Raw genomic sequence first — 13,559 nt, 5'->3', positions numbered from 1 at the left:
AGATCAGAATCACCTGTGTTCAGCTGCAACAATGGGTCTAACATCAAAAGAAAAACTAATCTTTATTGTTCATTTTCAGCTGTACATCCACTGAGTAAAATACAGTCCAAGTAAACCTGGTTTACTCTTACGTGGAATGTGCCGAAATGTTGTATCCTCCATTCATTACCAGTACAAACTTATAGTAAAAACAAAACCAACAGTACCAGTCTGAACACACGTAAATCTGGCTTGTCTCAACCGCATACTTTCGTACGGTTAACATAGAATCGACTGGAATATCCACACGCTAATCAGTATACAACAAAATTGACTGATATCAAACGAGATCTGCATTTTGGACCAAGTATTTTTGAAATCTTTATCATTTAGGAGCCGTATATTGCAACAAGAAGACTGGGTAATTAAACGGGTCTAGGAGTGAAAAATATTATTCCTTTTCAGTGATAACTATGGCCAAATGGAGAGAAATTCGACAGATAACTAAATTCAGTTGTTTGGTGTGTATTGTGTTAAATTGAAAATGAGTGGACTATTTTAATTTTTCACAAGGATGTTAATTATTACTTGAACGTGGAAGTGGTCGGTGGTGTGACAAATCTACATAGACACATGACAAAAATTGCATTAAACAAGATGGAGCCAGTATGACATATTCGAGCGGTAAGAGGAATTCAGCAACACTAAAGTATAAATTTACATCTTTGAAAAGTCGCAATTTGCATTTTCAAGGGAAATGCACCTTGCTACTGGCATCTCGTTTTACAGGATTCAGCCTGACTAATGTATCACAAAGCCAGGAGGTGTAAAAGTACACGCTATTTGACGGATCTGATGATTACATTGGGGTCGATTTATACAGGCATAAGCTATTATTTCTCAACATTTATCCCACGGGCCAGAAGTTAAAAGGCAACAGAAAAAACAACCTATGCTCTCCTATCATCGACCCCTGAATGATAATTGAAATATGTTGATAACCATATCCAAACCCAGATTATTACAGAAAAAAAAAAACACGGGCAAATACCTATCTTTTCTTGTATCGATGTAAAGCACCTGATATGTGACACGAATGTTTTAAAATCTTTTCAACTGTGTTCTTTATATTTACAGATTATTGTAAATCTATATTTCGCGAGCAACTTATTTCCGCCAAGTTTGAGTGAAGATTATGTCTACAAAATTAAATTGCTGCAAATGTTCAGGTCTATGAAATTTGATAGAATAGCTTCTGATCTGCAAAATTAAACTGCTGTGTAATTTTTGCTAATATCGAAAACCGCATACTACATTTGCCTCAAAAAAAGTTTTCATTGTAAATCACTTTACATTACCCAATACGAAAATAGGTTAAGCCTATCATAACCATACATTGTCACCCACAAATATGGAACGTGTAATGACGTTAATCATTGTCAGTATCAGTGTACGATTATCATCCGTGGCAAGAAATTCAAGATTTTTCAATGTTGTGGAATATAAAGGTCACAGTGAGCCATTGCTTTTAGTGAAATAGTTCAAAAGTAGGTCTTTGTTCTCAATAAAAGTCATAATTAGAGTTCACACTCATAGAAAGTGTTAATTACAAATAAAGTCGTTTTCGTTCATCAAGTTTGACGAGTGGAAAAAATACACAATACTTGCTTTAGTGTGATTGTGAAACGTTAGGTGTATTGCTAATTCCTAATCAAATAGTTTTAATTGTACATATCCGACACAATCGCTTAAAAAAATTATCAACTGAAAAGAAAAATACAATCGACGATAATGATTGGATTATTTGCTCACATTTACATAAAATTAAAATCAGTGTGTTTAAACGGAAGTCAGTTTTTGTTATATTTAAATTTATTTTGCCTGAATGGTGCATTTTATCTTGTCTTTTGGCTTTTTATCACTGGCAAAAGAGTACAATAAAAATACTCTTAAAAAAACTAAAAAGTATCTTATCTTGTAATTCTGTTAGTATCATGTACTGATTAACTGTCCTTCAGTTTTCTTTTGTTTGAAGTTTTAGAAACTATTAAAATTTAATTGTTAAGAAAATACTTTTTTAAGTATGGGAATTTTTGTACCTTCCCATTTAGAAATCGTTTTTTTGGGGGAGGGGGTATAGGTAAGACAGTTATTTCCTAGCAGTTTCAATTTTTTCTTTTACATAGCACTGCGTAAAAAGAGTTTGTTTTTTAAAAAAGGATATAAATTACAAGTTATAAAACGAAGGGTTATTTTTAAAAAAATTTATATAACTATACAGAAAATAAAATATCTTCAAAAATAGTCAACAAAATTTATATTTTTGATCTTACAAATGTTTTTTTAATATCACGATTTAAAATATATTAACTTGATTGATAACATGCTTCCAATATATATCTATATCTATCTATCTATCTATATATATATATATATATATATATATATATATATATATATATATATATATATATATATATATATATATAATATCAATGTTTTTAGTAGATATAGGGAACTATTTCACAATGAAGTTTAAACCACATGTAACAAAACACAACATACAAAAATGTTTCCAATTCATGGGTGAAATATTTCCTTACATCTGCTCCAAAAACTTAGATTTTCTTTCCGTTATATATTTTGTACAGCAAAAATCTTCGATTCGCATGTATTTTTCTCCATTCTGTGTCAATACCAACTACAGCGGCATTACTACACCAATAAAAGGAAATAATTTTAGAACTGCGACTTCTGTAAATTTTAATTGTAAATATAATGCATCAGTTTGAGTATTTTGTTAAATGAGTGTTTTCGTACAAACATAAAGAGAGCTTTGCTTTCATTAAGATATATTTTGCACGTACTGATACAATCAACATTGCCGGGATGGGGATACAATAGTAACATAACAGAAAGGTTAACGTATATTGGAGCGTAACGTCATTACACAATTGATTTTAATTTTCGTGAGTTTACTTTTTGATTTTTTTTTTCTGCTTTCACAGTTGAATTTTATTTGTTCGTTCTCAAGCTTGCGCTTTATTCAGTAACAGACGCTGCACCCAAATTTCGATTGTTACTTAATTTCGGTTTTTTAATCTACACTAATCAATCTCTGATTTCTCCATCGTTTTCTGACCTGATTATGAATTAAAATTGCTACTTTACGTAATCAATAGTTTTCTTAAAAATGTGTACTGTTTGTAGTTTAGCGTAAACGGTATGATATTGTACGGTAGATAAAATATCCAAAAGAAGCAGGTTATACAAGTCAAGTTACTGATAATTTCATTGGAAAATGAATTATAAATAGCTAATAGCTGAAGTCTGCATTTCGTTGTTTGGAGCTCATTTTTAGGTATTCTCATTTATTCTATTTCTGTATACAATATGATCGACTGTTTTGAAAGGGAGGGGGGGACGGTAGAGAGAGAGAGAGAGAGCAGAGAAGAAGAAAAAATAAATAGGCAAAAACGTGGAAATACAGGTCTAAATACCATACTTAAGGTATAATGCACCATATATATATGTGTGTATATATATATATATATATATATATATATATATATATATATATATATATATATATATATATATATATATATATATATATGCCCTTAAGTATGGTATTTGGACCTGTATACACACACACACACACACACACGGATCCACATGTGTGTTGCATGTGTTTCAGGGGTAATCTATGCCTGAATTCATATGCCAAGTTTCTATTTTGAAGATTTATTTTATACTTGGGAAAATATGTAATATTTCCTATGTTAAAATGATGTTATACCAATTTATCAAACACAAAACTAGCAAGCGGATATTATGTGTGATAGAGGGTTGTAACATAAAGATGACAGATGAAACAACTGACAGTATCATATAAAAAAAATCAGAAGAACATTCACCCATATAATTATTATTATTCCAACGGAATCATCTAATCATCGGATAAAACATTCAAGATAGAATTAACAGTCTTCCACAGTCATGAAACCAAACTGACATCTGGGACCTTGGATGCAAAAAGTCCGTCCCGGCTTTGGTCTCGATCTCGTCCCGATCGGATGCTTATGTTCTGCCATCTGGCGACATGATATTCAACCCGGAAGCATGTTCTTAATTTAATTACAGTTTCTCCCACAGAGACAATAGAAGAAGATATTATTATCAAGCGGTCGAATAAATGTCAATCCTTTATTGCAGTAACTTCATGGTTTAACGATAGGTACAGATATATTTGCTGATTAAAATGCTGCGGAGCATTCTGCAGAGAGACGAAAACGGATACTTAGTCTTTGAGATTTATGTTTGGATTATGTGCAGCCCTAAGAACTATTGAAAATTTTGTTCAATCAACCATCCAGAAGACTCCGATATGTGTTATTTTGATTGCCATTACTCTTCGATGTCTTGTTTTAAAAAATAAATATAAGATGCAAATCTTTGCCACTTGCCAAGGTTTGAATTTCACTCATTATTGTTGTTATATTGATTTTTCAGGTACGTCTATTTACATATTAAAACCTTCATTTATACGCTTATCAACTGAAGATAAATACGAATATTCTATTTAAACTTATATTGATACGCGTTTCAGTGACGAGTATTCTCTTTTATCTTATAATCACGTTTCTCTTAAAATTCGGATTTATAAATAGACCTACCGTTTTGCGTGTAGAGCAGATATTAAACTTTGTCAAACTGAAATTTGTGTTCCTCTTTTATTTTGTCCCACCGTGTATCTCGCATGACACGTATTTGTACTGTGTGACTTTGTTCAAAATACAAAGTACGTTACATATGAGTTGTAATATATACACATCTGTCTGGTGTATGTTTATAATTCTCTCTAATCAATTCTATATACCTTGATTTCTTTCATAGGAATCCGGAATGACTGTAGATACATGAGAATTAATTAATAGGTCGTCATGCGAGTGTGTCAGCTACACACGAGCGCATATACAACCGATTGAGTAACATCATTTGTAGTCGTCATAGAATATGGGCCGTTTACCCGCGGACATGGGTTCGAATCTCCGTAGAGCAACCTGTATGATATTATTATTATTCATTTGTATTAAAATATTAGTTCTGCCTGCCATTATCAACCATCCTTCTTTAGGAATCCAGGGATAGCACTTTCAGTTCTGTCTGGTGTATATTTATCATTATCTCTGTCTCTCTAAATACACACACACACACACACACACATACACACACACACACACATATATATATATATATATATATATATATATATATATATATATATATATATATATATATATATATATATATATATATATATATATATATATATATATATAAAACACACACACACACACACACACATATATATATATATATATATATATATATATATATATATATATATATATATATATATATATATATATATATATATATATATATATATATATAATTGTTTGCAAGTTTTAAAATCTTTCTATTATTTTAATTTCATTAAGTGTCAAAATAATGTAGCTCTTTTTACTACGAACTCGTGCTTTTTCCAGAGAATAGTTTGACCTTGACTGTTCATTTCTGTAAACACATAAGGCTGACCTGGTGGTTCCCGACCTTAATTCAAATTTAGTAAAAGTCACGTCAGCAAGTTCTTTTTTTAAATTTATTTCTATTGTGGGAGTAATAAGAGTGAGATCGAGGCTGTATTGAATACGTGACCCTAGGCTTGTAAATAGTTTCAGTGAAGTAAACAACTTTTTTTCTCGGAGTAAAATGTTTGATTTGTATCAAGGTCATACTGGGGCTACGTTATTTTTATGTGTAAACATGATCACGCGATCCTCTATTTCGCAATGTGGGCATTTCCGAAATTGCGCATTAGTATTAATAAGTGATGCTTAGTGAGTCTGGGCTTAAAATTGCTTGATGTTAAGTCGTTTCCTTCTGTTGTAGTCAGTTTTCGAGTTAAATGTTAATTTTTCTTCAGATTATTTGGATTCTAAAAGATTAATTCATTTCTATAGAAATAATTTTTTTGTGCTCATACAGAATGATTGAACAAAGACATTTCTTAAATATCTTATTTGGATTTCAAACACCGGAATATTTTTTGAGTTTCTACAAGGAACTGTAAACAACATTGAACAGGATACATCATACTTCATCGCCTTCCATCTTGGATTCTTCGTCGGAACTCGAACTTGAATTCATTAGAACATTTTATTATTAGGACTTCTAAAATTTTATTCGTGGATTATTCTTGGATTAATTTTGGATTTGATTCTTAAAACCGTAAGTTCTTATTTTTTAATTTTGACAGTATTTGTTCCAGGGAAATAAATTATTTGTTATATTTTTCAAAGCTTCTTGTTTTCACTCTTTCTTATGTAACTGTTTATTTGAGCCTAAACAAGTAACATGCGAATTTGGTAGCTCGTTCCCGATTTTGAATTTCAGAAAACTTCTGAAATTTGAATTCCCCATGTTTTTGAAATCTTTAGTGAAATCGGCAAGCTTTTTCTAAAATGTCATCAAAAGTAGAAATCTTTCTTTCAAATCCTACACAGGAACAATTAGATCTGTTCAAAATAGATGAATTGATTCAACTTGTCAGAAAATACGATCTTTCTGAGGTAAAGGCTTCCTTAACGAAACAGGAAATAAGAAATATTTTGGTTCAGTATTTGGTAGAAAAAGACGTTTTGGATAAAAGTGCTTTGGTTTCGATCAGTAAGTCTGTGTCAGACTCTGACATAAAAGTAAAGGAATTATAATTAAAATACAAGATGGCATTGGAGTTGAGGAGGCTGGATTTTCAGAAAGATAAAGAAGAAAAATCAGATTCAAATGCAGTTACAGGAAAAACACACGCAGTTACTATTTGAGAAAGAGGAGAGAGACAGGAAAGAGAGAAAGAAAAACAGATGCAAATGCAGCTAGATAAGGAAGAAAGAGAGAAAGAAAGACAAATGTAGTTACAAAAAGAACAAGTACAGTTACAGAAAGAGCAAACGCATTTCAGTTGGAGAAAGAGAAGCAATGTAGAATGAAGGAAATGGAACTGGCAAGTGAAAAGCACATTCACACTTCAAATCCAAATTTCAGTTTTGATCTTGCAAAGAATATTAGATTCGTGCTCTCTTTCAGAGAAAAAGAAGTAGACAAATATTTTACTAGCTTTGAAAAAGTTGCTGAAAATTTGAAATGGCCCAGGGAGCGTTGGACTCAATATCTACTCACTGGTAAGGCTATTGATATTTACAATTCACTGTCAGTTCACCAAAGTGGTGACTATGATACGGTTATGGAAAGCATCTTAAGGGGTTATGAGTTAGACCCTGAAGCTTATCGGCAAAAATTCAGAAACTATAGAAAAGAATCTGGACAAACTCATGTCGAATTTGCTAGAGAAAAAAAGCAGTTATTTGATAGGTAGTGCTTAGCCAGGAAAGTTGAACGAGGTTATGAAAGTCTGAAACAACTTGTATTACTTGAAGATTTCAATAAATGTACCCATAGTGACATTAAGTCTTATCTTGACGAGCATCAGATTGAAACTTTGGAAAATGCTGCTCGAGCTGCTGATGAGTATTCTTTAACTCATCAGTTTCTTTTGTAAATAAGACATCTACTCAACAGTCTTCTGGCATAAAAGTATTTCAGCCTAATGCAAGCCCTTATAAAACTCAAACTGACACAACTTCTAAAATTCAAGCTTCTACGTGTACCTACTGCTAGAAAAAAGGACACGTTATTTCTGATTGCTACAAATTGAAAAATACACATCAGTATCAAGACAGACCTATTCCAAATGCTCTGATTTCTAAGAGATCAAGGTCACTGTCATGTGTTGAAAGCAATACATTTGTTTGGTCTAACAAACCCCAATCCTACCCCTATTAAAATTTTAAGGGACACTAGAGCTTCTCAGATTCTTTTATTGTCAGGTATTTTGCCTTTTTCTGAAAGTCTTCTTCTAAAGAGAGTGTTCTTATTCAGGGAGTAGAGTGCGGCTTTGTTAATGTTACTCCATCATGTTAATTTTCATCAGACTTAGTCCCAGAACCCGTGACAGTCGGCACAGTGTTATTTTACCCGTTGAGGGCATTCATTTATTAATTGGCAACGACCTAGCTGGAGACAAGGTTGTGATTAATCCACTTGTAACTAACAAGTCTTGCTTGGATCAGAAAGTTGATCCAATTGAAAAAGAATTCCCTGATTTATTTCCAGCTTGTGCAGTTACCAGGGCTATGGCAAAGAAAGCTCTTGAGAATGTTGTTGATAAGGAAATTATTCCTTTAGCTGACACATGTATTGGTCGGGCTTTTCATGAGGTCACTTTCGCTCCTTGTTTGGATCAATCAGAAGGATCATAGTGATCCTCTTTTAACGAGTCATTCTCTTTATTCTAATCAGGGTAACAACGACAATCACTTGTCGTCGAATAGGAAAAAGATCATGAGATCTCCTGTTTGTTTCAAAGGGCCATTAGTGAAACTGAAGATACTGAAGTTCCTGTCTGTTATTTCATTAAAAATTGAATTCTTATGAGGCAATGGTGATGAGTGGTCAGTGAACTATCAAATTGTAGTTCCAAAACCTTACAGACAGGAAATACTTAGTCTGGCCAATGAAATCCCATTAGCTGGTCATTTAGGGATTAATAAAACTGATTACAAGATCTCGACTCACTTCTACTGGCCAAAAATCAAAAGTGATGTTGGTAAATACTGTAGATCTTGTCATACCTGTCAAATGGTAGGAAAACCCATTCAGAAAATACCTAAGACTCATTTACAACCTATTCCTGCTTTTGACAAACCATTTAGTAGGATTATGGTAGATTGTGTTGGTCCCTTACCTATGACCAAGCCAGGTAACCAATACCTATTGGCCATTATGTGTGCTTCAACAAGGTTTCCTGAGGCAATTCCCTTAGGGAATTTAAAATCTAAAATAATAGTAAAAGCTTTGATAAAGTTTTTTTAATACTCAGCTTGGCCTTCCTAAATATGTCAAGTCAGATCAAGGCTACAATTTCATGTCTGGAATTTTTCATCAACTTAATGTATAAATTGGGCATCAAGCAATTCAGATATTCTGCCTATCACCCTGAGAGCCAAGGGGCATTAGAAAGATTCCATCGGACTTTAAAAAATATGATTCGATCATATTGTTTTGATACGGGTAATGATTGGGATGAAAGGCATTCATTTACTATTGTTTGCTGTTGTTAGGGAATCAGTTCAAGAATCTTTAGGATTCAGTCCCTTTGAACTGGTTTTTGGATACACTGTACGTGAACCGTTGACGTTATTGGAAAAGAAACTTCTTTCTAATGAAGATTCTGAAATTAATCTTCTTGATTATGTTTCCAATTTTAAGTATAAGTCAAAGTCTTGCGAGGTCGCAAGAGAAAATCTGCACTCTACTCAAACCAAAATGAAGTTAAGATATGATAAAATCTCGAAGGAAAGGAGCTTTCGGCCTGGTGATAGAGTCCTGGCTCTTTTGCCCATACCACAAAATCCTCTTCAGACCAAGTATTATAGTCCCTACACAGTTAACAGGAAAATAAGTGATTTAAATTAAATCATAAATACTCATGGGAGGCGTAAACAAAAACAACATAAACATGCTGAAAGAGTGTATTGAAAGAGATAGCCAGGTTAAATATGCAATTAAATTAGTTGTACATGTCCCATTCAGTGAATATTGAAGTGAAGGAATATTATCGGATTCTACTGATATTGGAGTGACAAATCATTGGAATTCAAAAATTATGAAAGATCTGGACAATAAAATTTCACATTGCAAGAGCAAGAAAGGAATGAACTTAAACAGTTATTATTTGAATATGAGCACTTATTTTCAGATGTTCCTACAAGAACGAACACAATTTTCCATGACGTTCAAATTATTAATTCGAAACTGTGAAACAACACCTGTACAGGATGAACCCTCTCAAACAGGAATACTTGAAAAAAGAAATTCAATATTTGCTGGAAAATGATTTTAAAGAGCCAAGTAAAAGTGACTTGAGTTCACGTGCGTACTTGTTCCAAAACCAGATAAAACTTTCTGTATGTGTACTGATTGTAGGAAGGTATGACAAAAAAAAAGATTCATTCCCATCACCAAGAATCGATAGAGGATATTTGCCTGAAACGAGTGAATAAAGGATATATTTCATCGAGTGGGTGAAGAACTCAGTATTTTCATGAGTGGCAAAGCCACGAGTGAAAATACTAGAGTTTTTCACCCACGAGATGAAATATATCCGTTATTCACTCGTTTCAAGCAAATATTCTTTTTATTTTATGCTCACATACGTTGGCTTCCTAAAGTTTGTGACACAGTGAATTAGCAGATTTCTTAGGCAATTTAAGCTGTTTACCGTACATGTTCTGTCGTGCTATGTGTACCTGCGCACAAAATTAGTTCCACATCAGATTGATAAAAATTAACTGATATTTCCAGAATAACAAACTACAGTTTAATTTTGGTTGCAGACACCACAGAGATGAGAATGACATGTACATAAGGAAAAAGTAGTTCGTCTGACAGAAAATTTAAGGGAGGTAAGTATGTTCTGACCCAAAAAAAGTAGTTCCTGTGAAATACAAATATTATTTTAATTAGAAAATAAATAAGGTAATTCACTGCTTATCATAAAATAAATGACTGTATTGATAAGATCGGGAATGCCAAGTATGTTACCAAATTTGACTTCTGAAAGAATTTTGGCAAATTCCACTAACGGAAAGAGCAAAGGAAATTTCGGTATTCGTGACTCCAGATGTACATTTCAACGCCTCATGAATATGATTACCTCTGGCCTAGACAACTGTGATGCTTACGTCGATGATGTTATCATCTACAACGACACCTGCGAAGAACATTTAGCAACAATTCGGTAGTTCTTTGACAGATTCACTGATGCACATTTGACAATTTATCTAAAAGTGTGTTCTGCCTTGCTAGGATAACTTTTCTAGGTATTATTATCGGACATGGACAAGTTCAACCAATAGATGCTCAGTCCAAGGCTATCTCTGAATTTCCCGTGCCTGTTAATAAAAAGAAACTGATGAGATTTTTAGGTATGGCCGGATACTATCGAAAATTTTGTTCCGATTTGTCTATAACTGGTGAATCCCTGACAAATTTATTGAGTAAGAAAAACAAGTTCCTTCGGACTGAAAAATGACAGGAGGCTTTTGACAAGTTGAAAGCCATACTTAAAATCGCACCAGTTCTTACAGCTCCAAATTTCATTCAATCATTTAAACTGTCTGTTGATGCAAGTGATGTTGGGGTTGGAGCAGTTTTGATTCAGGAAGATGAAAATGGTATTGATCACCCAGTGTGCTATTTGTCTAAGAAATTAAATAAGCATCAAAGAAATTATTCAACAATCGAGAAGGAAGTTTTCACTTTGATATTGGCATACCAATATTTTGAAGTTTACCTTAGTTCAGCTCCTTCTTCGATTATTGTGTCTAGTGACCACCATCCCCTTACTGTCATCGGCAAGATGAACAATAAAAACCAAAGACTACTTAAGGTGGAGTTTGTTGTTACAGGAATATAATCTTGATATCAGGCACATCAAGGGAAAATATAATTTAATGGCAGACGTGCTTTCCCGTGTAGAACAATGTATTATTTCATTTATACATTGTGTAATTTATATGATTTTTTAAACCTCATTTAAAATTGGTAAAACGAAATATTTATCATATAAATCTTTCTTTTCTTTATGCGGGAAACGCTTATTAAATTTGATTTAATTTATATCTGATTTAATTATGTGTAAGTTCTTTCATTATATGACAAAATAATGTAGTTCCGTTTACTAGGAACATGTACTTTTTCCAGAAAAGAGTTTGACCCCTTCACTGTTCATTTCTGTAAACACATAAGGTTGACCTGGTTCCCGACCTTAATTCAAATTTAGTAACAGTCACGTCAACAAGTTCTTTTTTTAAAATCTTATATATATATATATATATATATATATATATATATATATATATATATATATATATATATATATATATATATATATATATATATATATATATATATGTTTACACACACACACACACACACACACACACACCTGTCCGGTATATAGCTTCATGAATATTGGGGCTGTGCATATAGCGAAGTGGAACATTCAGCCGAAAGTTTTTTTAATAATTTTATTTTTCAACACAAACATAGGAACTAAAAAAGAAAATGCTACAATATAACGACGCCCCTTTTGACATTTATGATATAAATATATAAGATTCATTTATTTTGTTATCTTATCCTAATATCAAAAATTTCAAAATAGTCAAGATTGACAAAAAAAATTGAGGAGTATTGCTTCACGTAGACAATTATCGGTAACATATGAAATGTCAACCTCAGATAGAGTCGCATCGGCGATGGCTCACCCGACGAGACACCCCGGGATAACGTGATATCACCTGGATCGGCGAGATTTCCCGCCACTGCAGTCTTGATAGCAGCCGATATAAAACCGGGAGATGCCTCAAAAATGGTTAAACGCAGTGTGAGAAGCTGGAAAAGATTGATTGCAAATGGATATTAATGACGAAAATAGGTGGAATACATACAGAGCTGTGTTGAGATAAGAAAATATAGGTTTTGTGTATTTATATTTAATATGGATTCTTCAAGAACATTATGAAAAATAAATAAATAAATAAATAAATAATAAAATAAAAAATAAATAAATAAGGAAAATAATTAATACATTCAGCTAGGTTTAAGTATTTATATGCAACAATAAAAAACACCAAGCCATAGAAATTTAAAAACAAACACTAAAATCGTCATGTTCATTAGCAGAACACCGTTGCCATATTCTTTCGAATTCTGCATGTGCATATGTTTAAAAATATCAGGTTGTATAAAATATTGATATTAAATAAACACGTATAGACACGGAAAAATACACGCACACACATACTGGATGTACTAGACAATAGCATTGGTCGTTTCGTGTTTATTCATCACTTATAATCCTATGATTTGTGAATTGCAGTTTCCATTTCTAAACGTATGCCTTGACCCCACCCACCATCTCTGTTTATATTTTATATGGCTGTGTACTCCATGTTTTATGCTACGTTTGAGTATACAAACTTGTTTTGGTCTTTGCATTGCCATAATGTTGTGATGAGTATCGAGAATTCGTCTAATGGCATCATCTCTACAAGGCCCAGAATCTCTACCATAAGTGGAAAGAAGTTCGCATGTTTAATGTTATTGTGCCCTCTATCGTTCTAAGTTGGACCATGTGTGTCGTGCCAGAATTTCTCATGAATTGTTTAAGAAACAAGATATCTTATCTCTCTGAAATACGGTATATCAAAGCCAGAAATATTATGTCGGCCCATAAATTAGCAACTTCAACCATGTGCAAAATAGTAGGAATTTGTCTGTTATGTATATCTTTATTGTGTGTTTAACTATTGACCATGATTGTAGGTTGTAATGATCATTTGTAAACAACATGTTACATAGCTAATTCTTGTCAATGGTTGTAGAATATGTTT

The 13,559-nt window shown here is 32.6% G+C and overlaps 1 long non-coding RNA gene across 3 annotated transcripts in view; it reads left to right on the top strand.

Annotated features, from left to right (window-relative positions):
- The first annotated feature begins 234 nt into the window (after positions 1-234).
- Positions 235-13,559, top strand: part of LOC149798364 (uncharacterized) — an 18,544-nt gene continuing 5,219 nt past the window's right edge. For 2 of the 3 annotated variants that reach the window (XR_016421624.1, XR_016421622.1), the window contains exon 1: positions 235-663. This is a non-coding gene — a long non-coding RNA (uncharacterized LOC149798364). Of the gene's footprint in view, positions 664-10,495; positions 10,566-13,559 lie in introns of those variants that run through there. The other variant, XR_016421623.1, reaches the window with a different exon arrangement.

Source organism: Sinohyriopsis cumingii, chromosome 6, assembly GCF_028554795.1.
Source record: "Sinohyriopsis cumingii isolate HCF-2022 chromosome 6, ASM2855479v2, whole genome shotgun sequence".
NCBI lineage: Eukaryota > Metazoa > Mollusca > Bivalvia > Unionida > Unionidae > Sinohyriopsis > Sinohyriopsis cumingii.
The sequence above is the reverse complement of the archived record's forward strand: the minus strand, read 5'-3'. Positions and strand labels throughout refer to the sequence as shown.